Raw genomic sequence first — 16,432 nt, forward strand, 5'->3', positions numbered from 1 at the left:
CAGGAACCCCGTGACTCGGTCTCCTTTCTAGCACCTTGGGTCTGAGACATTGTCCAAAGTGATAGGTTAATAAGGCCACCAAGTCTCCCCCTTACTCCCCCAAATCTGGGAGGGCTTGTACTTTGGCCAGCGATCTGACAAAGGAGTGCCATTGGGGAGCCTCTTCATGGAATTTCCTCCTGCCCTGTGAAGAGCTGGACATAGGACATGGACAGAGATCCAGCTGTCCCAGAGCTCAGCCACAGGAGGAGGATGTCCCAGACTGGCCAGGCCCAGCCACCCCACTAGCTGGGTGTCAACCCATAGATGAGTCCAGCTCACAGAGGGCAGAGGCAGACATCCCCGCTGAGCCCTACCCAAAGGGTCAGCCCCAAGCACTGAAGGGACAGCTGGTCCCCCAGCTCACCTGGGCGGACCCCTGCTCCTGGGCGCTGGCTTACAGGCATCCAGGCATTGTCACTGGGGAAGTTCCTGAGCAGCAGCATCTGGGCCCACAGTGGACCAGAGCAGACCTCAACCCTGTATGCAGTGGCCGGCCCTCCAGCCCCCTGGGCCATGATGGTGGCAGTGAGCAGGAGGGGGGCGGGCAGACTCAGGCCCTGAGGACTTTAGACTCAGCTCTTTTTAGGACTGTGAGCAGGCCAGGCTGGGCCATGAGGGAGGACTGAGTTTTCCAGTTTAAGAGCCAGCAACGCCCCAGACAACTACAGCACCTAACTGCCACGAGCTCCTTTCTCTGCATCCAACACGGTTAGCACCCTGGAACCTCCCACCAAGGGCTGGGTTGGTGCCCCCTGCCCAGCGCCTCCAAGAAGAGAGCAGTCTCACAACTCTCCCTCAACTGTGTCCCAGACCTGCAGTATTTTAGTAAGTAGTCCCCAACCCCAATCCAGTGTACCAAGGAACAAAGACAGCCAGAGTGACAATTAGGTGTATTATAATTGGTATTAGTGTTATAATTAGCATATATGATAATATACTTAGCGATGTGAATAGGTATATATTTATCCACGTGTATGATATACACATAATTTAAAAGTTTTACTGTAGTTGGCATTAGTCTGCTTGACCACCTTTCAAGCCTTCTTTTTTGGGGGTGACTCTACAGACCCCACACCCTCCCACCTCAGACCGACTGTTTCCAGAGCAGTCCCCTCAGTACAAGGCTGGCCGGGTGGTCTCCACGGGTGCAGCAGCCACTTGGGGTTCACACTTTCCCCTGGTTTTTCCATGCTGTCTTTATAGACCGTAGACATTTCTGTCTCCATGGGCCCAGGATCCCCCCCTTGCTCAAGCCCCTCTCGCCTCCTGTTAGTACATCCCTCTCTCCACTCCTGCCTTCTCTCTCTCTGCCCCATGAGAGAGAGAGGCTCTCTCCCCTCACTCACCGGCCGCTGGCTCTTCAACTTGCACCTATGGAAAGTCTCTTTCTAAAGAACATGGAGCTGAGTCAGAGTTGGTAAAAAGGTATCTTCTATAATTTATTATTTTCTTACATATTATTATTATATTGCTGTGGTCTGAACGTTTGTGTGCTCCCCCGAAAAATCCATATACTGAAATCTTAGCCACCAGAGATGATGATGTTTGGGAGGTGCTTGGGACATGAGAGTAGAGCCCTCACGAGTGGAGTTAATGCTCTTAAAAACAGAGACCTCACAGAGTCCCCTCACACCCTTCCACCGTGTGAGGACTCCACGAGAAGGCACCTGGAAGAGGGTCCTACCCAGAAGCCAATGGTGCGGGTACCCTGATCTTGGACGTCCAGCCTCCAGAACCGTGAGAAGTGAATGTCCATTATTTATACGCCACCTGGTCTGCGGTCTTTCCTTATGGCCGCCCAAACCCACTAAGATGTGGGTTATACTGCCCACATTAATTATACTGCCAATGGGCTTGGGGGGCTGATTGAGAAATGTTTTGGAGAGATAAACCTCATACCTGGGCTCCATCACAGGGAAAACATGCAGTATTCTAACATGGAAAGGTAAAGCTTGAGGGGCCCCTGGGTGGTTAGACTCTTGATGTCGGCTCAGGTCATTGTCTCACGGTCACCAGATGGATCCCCACATTGGACTCCGCGCTGAGCAATGGAGCCTGCGTGGGATTCTCTCTCTCCCTCTCTCTCTGCCCCTCCCCCGCTTGCACTTCCTCGCTCTCTCTCAAAATAAATAAATAAATAACTTTTAAAAAGTTAGAAGAAGAAGAAGAAGAAGAAGAAGAAAAAGAAGGAGAAGAGGAAGAAGAATAAGAAGAAGGAGAAGGAGAAGAGAAGGAGAAGGAGAAGGAGAAGAGAAGGAGAAGGAGAAGAAAAGGAGAAGGAGGAGAAGGAGAAGGAGAAGAGAAGGAGAAGGAGAAGGAGAAGGAGAAGGAGAAGGAGAAGAAGAAGGAGAAGGAGAAAAGAAAGATAAAGCCTGAGGCAACTGAAGGAGAACTGAATTCGCCAACAGGAAACTGGTTCAAACCCCAGCCCTGCCCTTAGCAGCTACTCACTTCTGGTTATCCTCCCACCTTGTCATCGCTACCCTGAAAGTAGAAACTGACCCCACAAGGAAGCTGTTTTAAGGATAAAATGAGAACATAAATTTAACCAACCAGCTCTATACAAATGTAATTAGAGAGGGAAGGCTTTCCGTGGGCAGAAGTAAGGGGTGTTTGTTAATTGTCGCCCTAAGTGCTGGCTTTTGTGGTCTGTCTGTTTGTGTCTTTGTTTTATTATGTTGTATTTTTTGTTTTTTGGCCTTTTGGTTTGCTTTTGTTTTGTATTGAAGATTCAGGCTGGAAGCAGGATGCTGACCTGATATGGATCAAGGGAGAAGCCGTAAGGTTTCACATGGAACATTTAATTCTTCCTGAGAGCAGATGGCAGGTGTTTCTGTCAGGACTTACTTAATTTCTTTTTTTTTTTAATTTTTTTTAATGTTTATTTATTTTTGAGAGAGAGAGAGAGAGAGCATGAGCAGGGGAGGGACAGAGAGAGAGGGAAAGAGAGAATCTGAAGCAGCTTCCAGGCTTTGAGCTGTCAGCACAGAGCCAGACGTGGTGCTCGAACTCACAAGCCATGAGATCATGACCTGAACTGAAGTCGGCCGCTTAACCGACTGAGCCACCCAGGCACCAGGACTTACTAACTTCAGGCATAGAACCCCAACACTAACGTCAGCACAGATGCGGATTTATTGGGGCCCATTCCTGAGAAATTTGGGAGAATGAATGCCTACTCCCTCTTCGTCAATCTCTTAGAATGGGCTGCTTTCCATTCGGGCCCATCCTCAGATGGGCCCCTTTGCTACAGGCCACATGTCCCTTAAGTGAGGCCCCAAAGAAATGGGTGCACCTGCCTTGCTGTCACCGTGGTCTAACCTCAGACAGAACACTGACCAGAGGGGCCTGGGACCCAGGCAGGCAAATCGGCACCTGCATCCTTGGCAGGGGGGTGGGGAGGTCACCGACTGTCCAGCCCATGTGAGGGAAGGAGGGTCACAGGCGTTGAAGTCCCTCCAGAGTCACTGGGCCTTGGACACACCTGAGAGTGCCCACTCAGGGTTGTCTGCCTTCCATGACCAATGAGCACACAAGTTTCAGTGCTAAAAAACTAGGCACATACCTAAGCTTTTCTGCCCAGTGACTTGACCTGTAGCATATTCTCATGCTAAGGCAGAGAGCACAAGGAGAGTCACAGATGCTCCTGGAAAATCTCAGTGTCTGGTCAAGTCTAACAAAACCTGAGAGAAGCGACTTCCAGGCACCTCTGGTCAGGAGCAGGTGGACCCTGGTCAGACGCTCGGTCATCTGAAGGGTCTCTCAACCATGCCCCTCCCACCATAACCCCTCACATGGGCATCAGAATTGAGGTGCAGGCTCGGGGAAGACTTAGGGACCCTGGTCTTCTTGGGCAAAGCAAGCCCATGAGGGTGACATGGTGAGTGTCCTGGCACAGCCCCGACCCAGGGACTGTCCCTTCCTTGAAGTGAGAGCCTCGGTCTCAGCTGCTCCTCATACAGGCTTTGCCCCAAGGGCTCTCCCCTCATTGCCCTGCCCACCTGGTCACTTCCTCTGGCGCAACTGTGGGATCCCTTGTCCAGAGGACCAGCAAACCCCTCCCAGGCTGGCAGGAAAACTTCCAGTCTCGTGTCTTTTTGCCTCTATATTTCAGGGAGAAAAAAAAAAAAAAGTCCGTTTTGAAACTGTGATTCACTAAAGATAAAATGAAATGATAAGAACATTATTGTAACAATTTTCCCTGCTCATTGTCACCAACACATAAAATAGGCAGCCAAGTAATGTTTGATTTCCACCTAAAAATGTTTTTGGCAAAACTCTGAAAGTCTGAGTCCTATTTGAAGTAAGATTAAGATTGAATGTAAAGACAAGCCTCATTTTTACTTCTCAGAAACACAAAGAAAGCTAACCGCATCTAAGAGTCTTACCCATAATATGTATTTAGGCCAAGTACAAGCTGCTTAAAACCTATACGATGCCACTGAGGACACATCCTAGTGCCCCAAAGTGCCTCCTTGGTAAGAAGACAGCTGCATCCAGCGACCTGGGAAGCAAGGGGACCCCCCCATCTCCAGGAGTCATGAAGGTAAGCTGAGCCCTGGGTGTTAGAGAGGTTGCCCAGAAGTGGGACATGGGATGGCTGAGTGCTCGCCTGTGGTCAAGCAGCATCTTGTAATTTCATTAGGGTGTTAGATTCAAATGCCGAATTAGCTGTTGCCTACGCAGAATTATGTTAAACACGGGCCAGACTGAAAATCAATATTCTGCTTAAGTAACTGGCCCTCCAGTAATTTAATGAAACTAAATTGCATTACACCGAGGCAAGGTGGAGGGGGCATTCTGCCTCAACCCTTCCTTTACAGGGCTGTACAGCTGCACGCCTAAAGAGAAATTAAACACATACTCATTTTTCCCCCCTGAAGTTGGTCCTGTGCTTTTTACGCCAGATTACTTGTTTGCTTCTTAATTTAAAACTAGAGTAAATAATTTGCAGCCCTATAATTAGGAAAGAACCAGGGACTCGTAATAAGAAAGAGAGAGAGGAATAGCGGAGAACACACGTTTCTTAAATCCACAAGAAAAAACTTGGGGGCTGGGAGGGGAGTCATTAGTTTTAGGTACGTATTAAAATTTCATTCTAAAGACTTTAAATCAATACCATAATCAATCAGGTTCACAATTTGAATAAAGACCATGGAGCGAAGGTGGAGGCAGGGTTGTTGTTTTTTTAACATTATATATAAATTCATGTAAGATAAGAACTTTTAAAGCACACGTTTGATAATATCGGTCGTCCATGTACGTGTGTCGAGGGTGTAGGCTTGTGCGTGTGCACGGACCCTGTGACGACTCTCGGGTTGCTGAGCCCAGAACCCTTCAGTGTAACTCCTGAAATGGGCATCTTCTCACTTAAGATTCTGCTCCAAGAACTTCAAGCTCTCTGCATGGTCGGCATGCACTCATTATGACAATCCAACCACAAAAGTTTGTGCTAAAAATGATTGACAATAGAAAGAAGGCACCGTTACACCATTTCGAAGTTATTGGCAACTCATTTATTTTCGAGCTGCAAACTTCATCTATATGAAACACTTCACAGCCTCATGTCCAAAACCCCAAATTAAAATGACAATAATTGCATGTTGCTTAGGATGGGCTGATAGGAAAAACAGAAGCCTTTTCTTTGAAGAAGCAGATTTGGATCTTCTGAGGCCCAGTAGGACTTATTACCCATGTGGGTCCCTATCTTTGAGAAACTTAAGATGTTTGCAATATAGATGCACTACGTTAATTGGCGTTTATCACCTGTTTTCCTGACTCCTCAATTTTTCTTAATCTCTCAGACTCGGAAGGATATAGGATGTCAACAAAGAAAGTCAAAATGAAAATGATTCTTGAAACACAATATAAGCTTGAGGTCTAACCCTTTAAATGCCTGCTCTTATTCCATTTTCCATTAGCAACTAAATAAGGTCAAGGTCAGCTGGGATGTCTCCCATAACTCCGTGACAGCTACACGCAAAAAAAAATGTATTGTATGTTCTCAATCCACACATAATTACATCTTAATTTCTTATTTCGATATCTCGGTTCTAGAAAAATAATGAACCGGGACAATGGACGGTAACTCAGGTGTTTCTCACGAACGAGCTGAAAAATGCTCTTTGAAATCAATATTTAGCGCTGAAAATATCGGGGTCTGGGCAGAGAATTGAGGAGGAACTCTTTTTCAAAGTATTTAGTTCTACCTCGAAAATGCGTTTTGTACTATAGGATGATGACATAAACCTCCAATATACTTGTCAGGATAAGATGTTCAGAATTTGTCACTGCTCTAAGATTTTATGGAAACCCAGCAAGCCACCCCAGCCCTGCTGGAGAGACTAAAGCTTCTAACTGGTAACAATGCCGGCGACGATTTCACTTTTATTCTTCAGCAACCTCAGAAGGTGAGTGATGATCTCCACAGCTTAACTTTAAACCACATTCTTGAGTTACTCCCTCTTTCAATGACAGCACATATGGTTTTTATTGTTAAAATTGTCACCGAAGTTAAGAACATTTTCTCGGTGGAGTTTGGCAGTGAGGTGGTTAACGAGGTTACCGTCTAAATGGTCAGAATGAGGTTTTCCCACTGTAGAAAAGGGAGAATATTTGTTTGGTAAAACTGGGTGAGGTGATGTCGTTGCTTTTTATCCTGCCTTTAGGAGTATAAGGGTGATGGTGTATTCTTACTTCTCTCAAAAGCCGAAGAGAGGTCCACAATATGGAGGAAATAGACAAGGGAGAAATCTTTGCTCAATTTCTTACTTCTGTGCATTTTTCAAATGGAAACTTTTGCAGCTTTGTTTAATAATATCAGTTGGCCATTAGAATACTTTCTCAGGTGGTATATTAAGAAACATAAGCTGTGCACGAATCCTGGAATTTCTCAGTCATTCCTCTAAAAACAAAGCAGACAATTCACAGGAGAAGAAAAACAAGTGATTCACATTTGTAGGGGAAAAAATATCTGACGCCACGATGAACAAGAAGATTGCAAATTAAGCAATGAATATTACCTGCAAATACCTGTTATTTTCGAGAGGTGAGAAAAAAACCAGAAATGTTCCAAGGTGAACCTGAGCCTCACTGTCTCCCAGGCCGTTGGTGAGAGTTAATCAGGCAAATTCTTTTGGAAATGATGTTACCAAACTTCTTTCAGAAATCCTATTTGTTGAAATCTGTCCCCCAAAAAACAGCCATATGTGTGGGGCAAGTTTTACACACAATGGTGTAAAACACAGGATTGTATCTAATTACAAGGGGGGAAAAAACCAAATATCTAATAATGAAGAATCAGTTCAGTCAATTATGTTAAATCCATTTGCAAGAACATTTGCCATTATAAAGGATGTCCACATAGATTTTTGAAGCAAAATAGGGAAAGGTTTATGAAAAACATTAAGTGAACAGGACAACTTATAAAATTGTACACACAGAACAATATCAATATATTAAAAATATAGATAAAAGTGGAGTAAATGACCAAAATATTAACAGAAAGAAATGAGTTGATGGCCAATTATAATTTTTAAAATAATCTCCTATATTTCTAAAAATTCCATAATAGGCATGTACTCTTTTTATAATACGATTTTTTTAAAAGAGGCAACTTTTTAATGTAAAGCCCCATTGGCATTGATGTTGTTGAACTGGCAACAAATACTTTGTTTTCTTTTATTAACAAGATATAAATCAAAGGTCTTTGGACTCTCTGAATTTATGAACTTTCCAGAGTATGAATAACTGCAGTTTTTTGGCAAAAATTAATTCCACTGCTGGTCTGCGACAAGCAAGGGTGAGGGAACTCGGGCCCGCCCCCCAGGAGCTCCGGGCCTTGTGGGGACACAGACCAGGGCTGAGCCACGACCCCAGCTCCCCTTAAGCGCCCCTGTGCACTGGAGGATCAGGGGAGACTGGACAGGTGGGAGGGCACCCCGTTGTCTTGAGGCAGAAGGCAGGAGTTTGAGAACTGTCTCTGCCATTTGTGAATTCCGTGTCCATAGAAAAGGCACCAGAATCTTCAATTATCTTAGCAAAAAAAAAAAAAAAAAATAGTAAGCTCGTGAGAGAAGAGGCACCCCTTGAAGGGAAAAGGGCTTTGGAGAAAAAGGGAGGAAGGCCCAGGCGGAGGTAGCCAGACCCGCATGGAGACCTCTCGGGGCTGGTCTTTGTCAGGGTGAACCTCCAGGGAGCTTTGCTGCCTTTTTACATATAGAACTTTGGGCTGTTTTACAATTCAAGTCACTGAGTTCATACACTATCACATTTCACATTCTATCAAATTTCATAGAGTTCTCAAAAAATGTTTCTGGACATCTGGATGTTATGTGGTAAATGTGTGGGTGGAGAGGTCACGGACATGTTATAACCTGGGGGAGGGGAGGGGTCACTTCCCACCTCTTCTGCCCCCTCCCTCAGCTCCTCTAGGTGCTGCTGGTGGTGAGGGCCCCCTGAATTCCCGCACGGAAACTGCTTCCGGAAGTGTGTGGCTTTGCACGGCGACGGGAGACTCGCGCCCGGGACGGGGCAGCCGCGCATACACAGGCCAGTCTTAGCGCAGAGAGCACCCGGCGCATGTCAGAGCAACAGGCCCTTAAAACACATGCTATTTTTATTACATACGTGTGTTAATATGTATTTATGTTCTATATTTACATATAAATATAGAACATATATTTGAATATGTATATATTTCATTGTCCACTTGATAATATAGCAACTGATCATTTCCCAAGATTTTTCACTAAAAGTCCAGCTTTCAAGAAAGGTGTTCTCCATAAAGGTCTTGTGGGACCGGTGAGCTTATCTCCTTCCTAGTGGTCCCGTGTCTGTGATGTGCGATCCCCGCTTCCCCCATCAAGAGCGCCCCCGTCTCTCCCACCCCCTTCCCTCCCCCGGTTCCTCACCGAGGGCGGCTGTGAAGGCCAAGTGCCGGGAGGGCTGTTGAGCCAGCCCAGCTGGACGAATTAATGTCTCTCCAGTAACTCAAACCAGCAATGACTTCATCTCAAAAATCTCCGAGTAGCACAGGTCAGAGAGTGCGTGTGGACACAGTAATGGGGTTCCCAGAGAAGCTAAATGGTGGTGAGGCGTAAGCCAACAACTACAACTTGGATGAGAACCGGGGGGCACATCTGAAAAAATAAAATTCTAACGGATCTTCCCGGAACACTGCAAGCTCACCGGTACAAGCATGTTTTTGTCCCGGCACATCTGAGCACACCAACAAAGAAACAGAATCGTACTGATATGTGCCTGCACTGTAAACACATAATCTATCGATACATGTCTCACAGAAGGCTAGAGAAGAAAATAAACCAAAGACAAAAATATATGACAAATAAATAAATGTGTATGTTTATGACTGTCCCTCAAATTAACTAAACCGAGGACATTTTTAATGAATTTATATGTTTAGGTTTTTTTTTTTAAATACATTAAGTAAAATCTACTTTCTAAATAGGAAAGTAACTAATAATCTTATCTTACCGACGGAAGAATAGGTTTTATGTTTTCCTAATCTTCGTTCATTTCTGCTGACGTGGCTGTTATGCCGGCGTGTGGAAATAGGAAATGAAGGAAACAGAAAAGAAGGTAACATCCTGAAGCTCTTCAATTTTGTGCGTAAAGTTCTATCAAGGTGATTGACGGTGGCTGGTGGTGGAGTCCACCACGGACAGGTAAGGAAGCAGGGACATCACCACGGACAGGTAAGGAAGCAGGGACATCACCACGGACAGGTAAGGAAGCAGGGACATCACCACGGACAGGTAAGGAAGCACGGACATCACCACGGACAGGTAAGGAAGCAGGGACATCACCACGGACAGGTAAGGAAGCAGGGACATCACCACGGACAGGTAAGGAAGCAGGGACATCACCACGGACAGGTAAGGAAGCACGGACATCACCACGGACAGGTAAGGAAGCAGGGACATCACCACGGACAGGTAAGGAAGCAGGGACATCACCACGGACAGGTAAGGAAGCAGGGACATCACCACGGACAGGTAAGGAAGCAGGGACATCACCACGGACAGGTAAGGAAGCAGGGACATCACCACGGACAGGTAAGGAAGCACGGACATCATCACCACGGACAGGTAAGGAAGCAGGGACATCACCACGGACAGGTAAGGAAGCACGGACATCATCACCACGGACAGGTAAGGAAGCAGGGACATCACCACGGACAGGTAAGGAAGCACGGACATCATCACCACGGACAGGTAAGGAAGCAGGGACATCACCACGGACAGGTAAGGAAGCAGGGACATCACCACGGACAGGTAAGGAAGCAGGGACATCACCACGGACAGGTAAGGAAGCAGGGACATCACCACGGACAGGTAAGGAAGCAGGGACATCACCACGGACAGGTAAGGAAGCAGGGACATCACCACGGACAGGTAAGGAAGCAGGGACATCCAAGAGCCACAGGGAGGGCTCCTCCAGGGCAACCAGGATCTTTCATGTTTGTTTCCTTGTGGTGGGGTAGGATCCACGGTTTCCTGATGAAAGCTGACTACCCAGTGCAATCCCTTTCTATTCAATTCCTAGTTAGGAAAAATAAACTTCATTACGCAAAAGCAATAAAACAAACTACATGGTCAGACCCGGATAATCCAAGAATCCAACACAGTTGATGGTAATGGCGGCCATTATTTCACACTGTTTTTTGGGATGGCACAATTCCTGCTGTCATTATGGGACTCCGGACTGAAAAGACACCTGTGAGGGCACCACTGTCTCCCTGCTTCCCCAGCGGCTCCTTCATGAACTCTGTGCACTGTGGACACAGCAGCAGCGGGTCATGCTCAGCACCTCACAGGTCCCGGTTCATTCATAAAAGGCTACACCCTGTCCCTCACTTTTGCCCCTCTGTTGTTTCAACAAGAAAATGGGTCTCCTTAGAGTCTTCCCTCCCCTTCTTCCCCTTGTCAATGGTGAGATAAAGCACATAAAACAAGACATTCCTTCCAGAGAGAAAGATCAGACTCAATCCTTCATTTCAGATTTTCCATAATGAAAGATGTCATTAAGCCTTTGAGTTATGTCATTACAAAACAAACATGAAATCTGAAAAAGCCGGGTCCGGGTTTTCCATTTGTCAATTATTTTGAATGGGTCGCCTCCCTTCCTTGCTTTGGAACCCGATAGGCAATGAAAAGGAAAATAAATCGATTTTATTCACCAGATTTTTAAAAATCTAAGGTACATACAGTTGTATATATTGAAAATAGAAAAAGCTGTACTTTGAGAAAATGGGCTTTGTCATGAATCATCTCTACAGGAAAATTAAGACTATCACGGCTTTATATCCATTACGAAGCTGAAGGATGGATACACGGGGGTGTTTTTTTAAAGGAAAGACACTCAAGTGTTATTGTTTATATCAGTGAAAATAAATGCACTTTTCCAGACATGGTTTGGAAAGAATGTTCTGTCGCTTCCCTCAGCACAAACGGGGCAAGCAAATTCACACGGCACCTCAAAGTGAGTCTCCTCAGAAGGATGCTCTCAGGAAGTGCAAGGCCATTTCCCTGTGACAGCAACAAGGCCCTGGGACACACCTGGTGGAGAACCAGCTTGGTCTAACCTTCATTCTGCCCTGTAGAATCAGCAGATGGTAAAGTGGGTCCAAGTAGTACAAATCCCTCGAAGCTTGGGAACCGGACAGGCTCCGGAGGAAGGTGAGTGGGGACAGCGTTGGCTCTGACCCCAGCGCCCCTTGAGACGGGAAGAGGAACCAGGGCCATGGAAGGACACTGCGGGCAGACACTGCTTTTTCAGTCTCCCAAGTAGCTACAGAAAATAGAACCATCCCCCCAGGATAATTCTCTTCTCGAAAGCCCCACCCCCACCCCAGGAGCACTTGGGGGCCCAAAGCTGCCAGTCTGCCCTCTGAACAGGTCCTGTGCACACTCAGAGCCCATCGGGCCTGACCTCGTGGACTGCCGCACAGCCATGGCAGAACTGACCGGCCTGTGGCTGGCGGAAGGGCATCAAACTATTAGAACAAACATCTGGTACATTTTTGGAACACAAAACTCTATCCTATCTTTAATCAAAACCACATTAAAAAAAAATATTTGCTCCGGGACAGTCCATTCGGCTCAGCCCGCGTTCAGCTACCAGTCAGGAGCGGAGCCCTGCCTGGGGGACGCCTCGACACCCCTCTCTGGGGGCTCTGCTCATCCCCGCCCCACCGTCTCCGACACCTACGGCCTGCCTGAGACTCCCAGCCTGGGGCCCATAGCGCTCTCCCCACCCAACTCTCGGTAGGCTCAGGTCTTCTTGTGTTGCGGGAGGCCGGTGCCCATGGTGGGACGCCCCCCAGGCCTGGTGCGTGCAGCGGTCCAGCTTCCTGCCGTCGGGCGTGGGGCCACGGGAGGGAGCTGGCCTCCATGCCAGGGCCTTCCCAGAAGGGCCCCGACCGGGACTGCAAGCCGGGCCAGCTGGCTGTGGCCTTGGGGACAGGCTGCCGAGCCCAGGCAGGCCTCGGCCCCACCGGCAGGCTCGCACAAGGCTAGGAGTGGGTGGGTTGGAAAGTGGCTCTCCAGGGAGCGGAAAGAGAAGAAACTAGAAACAACCACTTAACATCTATTTAGAGCCTGGGAGCATTTGTGGAAGCCATGCCCATTACTGTTGAAAAGATGCAAATTTGGTGAAATAATCAGCTGTCTGGCTCCAGGCTGTTTCCCGAGCACCTGATTCGTAACAGGAGTGAAGGTATTAGTGTAAGACACCAGCAAGGCCAAGTTCATGTTGCTCAGAGGTAGCCCCTAACCAAACTCCGCCAAGTGCTGCAAAAGAAAATTTGTTATCTTGGGAAGACAGTTCATCCAGTGAAGCCAAAAAAAAAAAAAAAAAACAACACAACAGTCCTTAAGGCTGGTTGCAGGGGAGCAAAGGAGCCAAGCCCACCACGCAGAGCACGAAGGAGGCGTTGGCTCACGACCCCTCCATACCCACCTCCTTGGCAAAGTGGCTCACATCGCTGCTGAGAGAGAGGCAATTAAGGCAAAGATATTTTTCCAGCACTGTTTTAAGTCCCACATCAAATATCCTTTCAGACATTCAAGAATACACTTATCTACAAATGAAGGGCATAAGCTACGCTATTGATTTTTGCATAGGATCTGCTCTTTATGGAAAGCATCTGAGCAAGTCCAGTAGATACTGTGAAATCTCGCCTTCCATTAGAAAGCGCCCAACAAATGACTTCATACAGAGAGATAATCCATCCTGGTTCCGCAGGCTTCCCTGACCTCTTACCCTGACTCCAGTTGGCAAAAAGTTTGGGGACAAATTAACAAAACGGTTAGGCATGGCAGTAGATTTAATGCAGAAAATTATTCTTCGTGCCTGCACCATGGCAAAGTCTTTTAAGTGATGCGGTTACAATGGGCCCAAAATGCCACAGCCTATAAACTAAATATTTCATCAATTTGCTGAGTATAAATTATATCTTAAAATTCCAGCCCTCTAGGTTGAGGACATAAAGCGGCCTTTCAGCAAGTGCTTTGAGCAGTGTGATACAAGACGTCTATAAAATCTTTTACTGTGTTTTCATGTATAGTGAATTTGAAATAAGTTTAATGGGAACCCAAACATGTATGGAGATTACAAGCTGATACTCGATTCCTTTCCTCGTCCTCCGGTGCCGTGGGCTTTTTGTTGCCCTTCCTTTTTTTTTTCAAACAACTGAAGAAGGAGGCACTTGGGAGGGTGGAAGGTGGTTTTTAGGCGGCTACCACACGGGAGAGTTGCCTTGGTTTATAACCTGGGAAGAAACTGAACTTGAAGCAGGCTCTGTGCACGCCCGTGGGCGCGTGCACGCACATGTGTTTCACAAGGAGGAATGCACGAAGCAGGGGAGAGCTACGTTTATGCATTGTGTACTTAGTTTCCTTTCATTTTCCCCTCAGAGGATGGAGAGGGTGCTGTAATTTTCAAAATACTGCAAAAAACATTTCTACAAATTGCTTTCCTTGTCTGCCTCTATACATTAAGCAGCACAAAATAGGCGAGGGGACCCTTCAACGCAAAACGCCTTTTTTTTTTCTTTTTGCATTTTCTGTAACAACATAAAAGCTGCTGTTATGACAAGAAGTCTGGTAGTTCACTCTTTCATTTATAATTTAACCACAGCCTATATAACATAATCCAAAAAATATGGGGCATGATTAGTATAAAAATCAAATACAGTAGAGGTTTTTTGAATACTCCAAGAACAAAACAAAACCAAAAAAAAAAAAAAGAAAAAAGAGAGAGAGAGAGAGAGAGGAAGAAAACATTGCAGGCATCTGAATATATGCGGTATTTCTTTAATACTTCATTTTAAACTACCTAATTGTGTTTTTAAGCTTCGGTTCCTGTAATTTTGCAAGACGAGGCATTCCAGTGAGAAAACATATGGTGAGGGATTTTTAAACCACATAGCGAGAGTGCATCATAGACTTCTCTGCTGTTTTAGTGTCACAGAAATCCACCACTGAATTTATCCAGTCACCCATTAAAGAAAGAAAAGAATTCAAGGAAAAGGAGTTTTTAAATCCCCTAATGCTACAGGAACGAGTGAAATATGGTATGGAGTTCAAGTCGGAGTGGTGGGGTAGAGCTTCCTGACTTTTTATAAGCCCAGCAAGTAGCAATTAGCAACCCGAGGCTGGAGAGCTATTTCAGGGGCACAGCAGCCCCACGCCTCGCCCAGCCGGCGACCAGTTTGAGCGGAAGAACCCTCTCCCTTTGCTTTCCAAGGTGGCCCTTCTCAGGGGTCAGTTCTAAGTTTGTGGCAAGAGAGGTGGGCAGGAAAAAAGATTAGGTAGTTATTTAGAGAGAGAGAGAAGGATGGATGGATAAATAGGGCGATGGACTTTTGCTTTCATTTTTAAAGCCCCTTTGTAATTGTCACTTTAAAAATAGGTGCCCCCCACCCCCCCGCACTGAAGGGCGACTGTCTCACAACAACGTTTTTGTAGGAGAGACACTGAATCTGCAATCCGTGTGGACATTGCCGTGGCAACGTAAATCCCTGAGAGTGACAAACTTGGACATTTAAAAGTAAGCTCTAGAAAGGGATTCCGCACACTTTAGACTGGTGCACGTACCTCTTCAGCTCCCGGCTCACACGTGTGCGTGCGTGTGCGTCTGTGCGATGTGTGTGGGACTCCAGCAGGCTCGCGTGTGTGCTGGCAGGTGGGGGTGGGGGCAGAGGCACGGAGACTTGAAGTAATGCATATCATTATTCAAATTACAATCAGATTCATCCTTAAATTACACTGGTGTCTCTTATCAGAAATTGTTTCCTATACTATAATATGCTGCAATAAGCAGACATTAATTAATGCTAAATTACAATGGAATTATGTATTATATCCACATGAATACTGAATGACTCCATTATGAATAATATTATTACAGTAAATATTAAAGGACCTGAAAGTGGTTTGTCACTAATTACAAAGTGTTGATCGCTACCTATGATCTTAAGTTAATATCAACTTTTAAATCCACAGCCCAACCGCGAATCTTTGATTAACGCCACTTGGAAAATGCAGCCTGAGACCTGATAAGCAAAGCCGACGGGCCGTCCAGCACTCCTTCTGGAAGTCTGATTTATCCGTGTGACAGGAGCGTTCGTTTCCTGGCTTAGAATTCCATTCCAGCCCTATCCCCTCGGCACGGATGTGTGTGGCTCCTCTGCTCAGCTAATGTTTTAAAAAATCCACGCACAACTTAGCCCGAGTCTCTCGTTTTGGTGGGTGGTCATTTTGTCTTAGCAAGGAAAATCCTTAACCCTTTCCCACTTCCCACTTAAAAGCCTTCAAAATACCCTGGTGGCATTTCTTTCTTTTTTTCTTTTCTTTTCTTTTCTTTCTCCTTTTTTTTTTGTAAGGCGAAACGGAGTGAGAAAAGTGTAAGGTGTTAATCTTGATAATTAGTGCACAAAAGCAATTAGGGGGTCTAAAAACCTTAAGGCACAGAAAGTGATTTTTTTGTTTATTTGCTTACCTTATTAAGTTAAATATCTGTCGGAATTAATCGCTAATGAATGCGAAGAAGGCTCGATAGCAGCGAGCTTAATGAACAGCGTGTCAGCTGCATTTTACAGGGTCCCAAATCATCGAAGATTGCAAGCCAACTCGCTATTCAAAATTACTTTTCTGCCCAATTTTCTGTTTGCAAAGCAGTAAATTATTTACATTTATTGTGCTTATTTAAGCACTTAAATGACTATGAATGGAGTACAGGCACGTTTAAAAAATATAGAACCATTACACAACTCTACTGCTGGAAATTCCTGTTATTTTCCCCTGAAGGCTGCTTCCCCTACTTTTCTAATCTCTCTTTTACAACAATTCATGAAAAAGGCCATTAT

This window comes from Panthera tigris, chromosome D2 (genome assembly GCF_018350195.1).
Source record: "Panthera tigris isolate Pti1 chromosome D2, P.tigris_Pti1_mat1.1, whole genome shotgun sequence".
In the NCBI taxonomy this organism is placed as follows: Eukaryota; Metazoa; Chordata; class Mammalia; order Carnivora; family Felidae; genus Panthera; species Panthera tigris.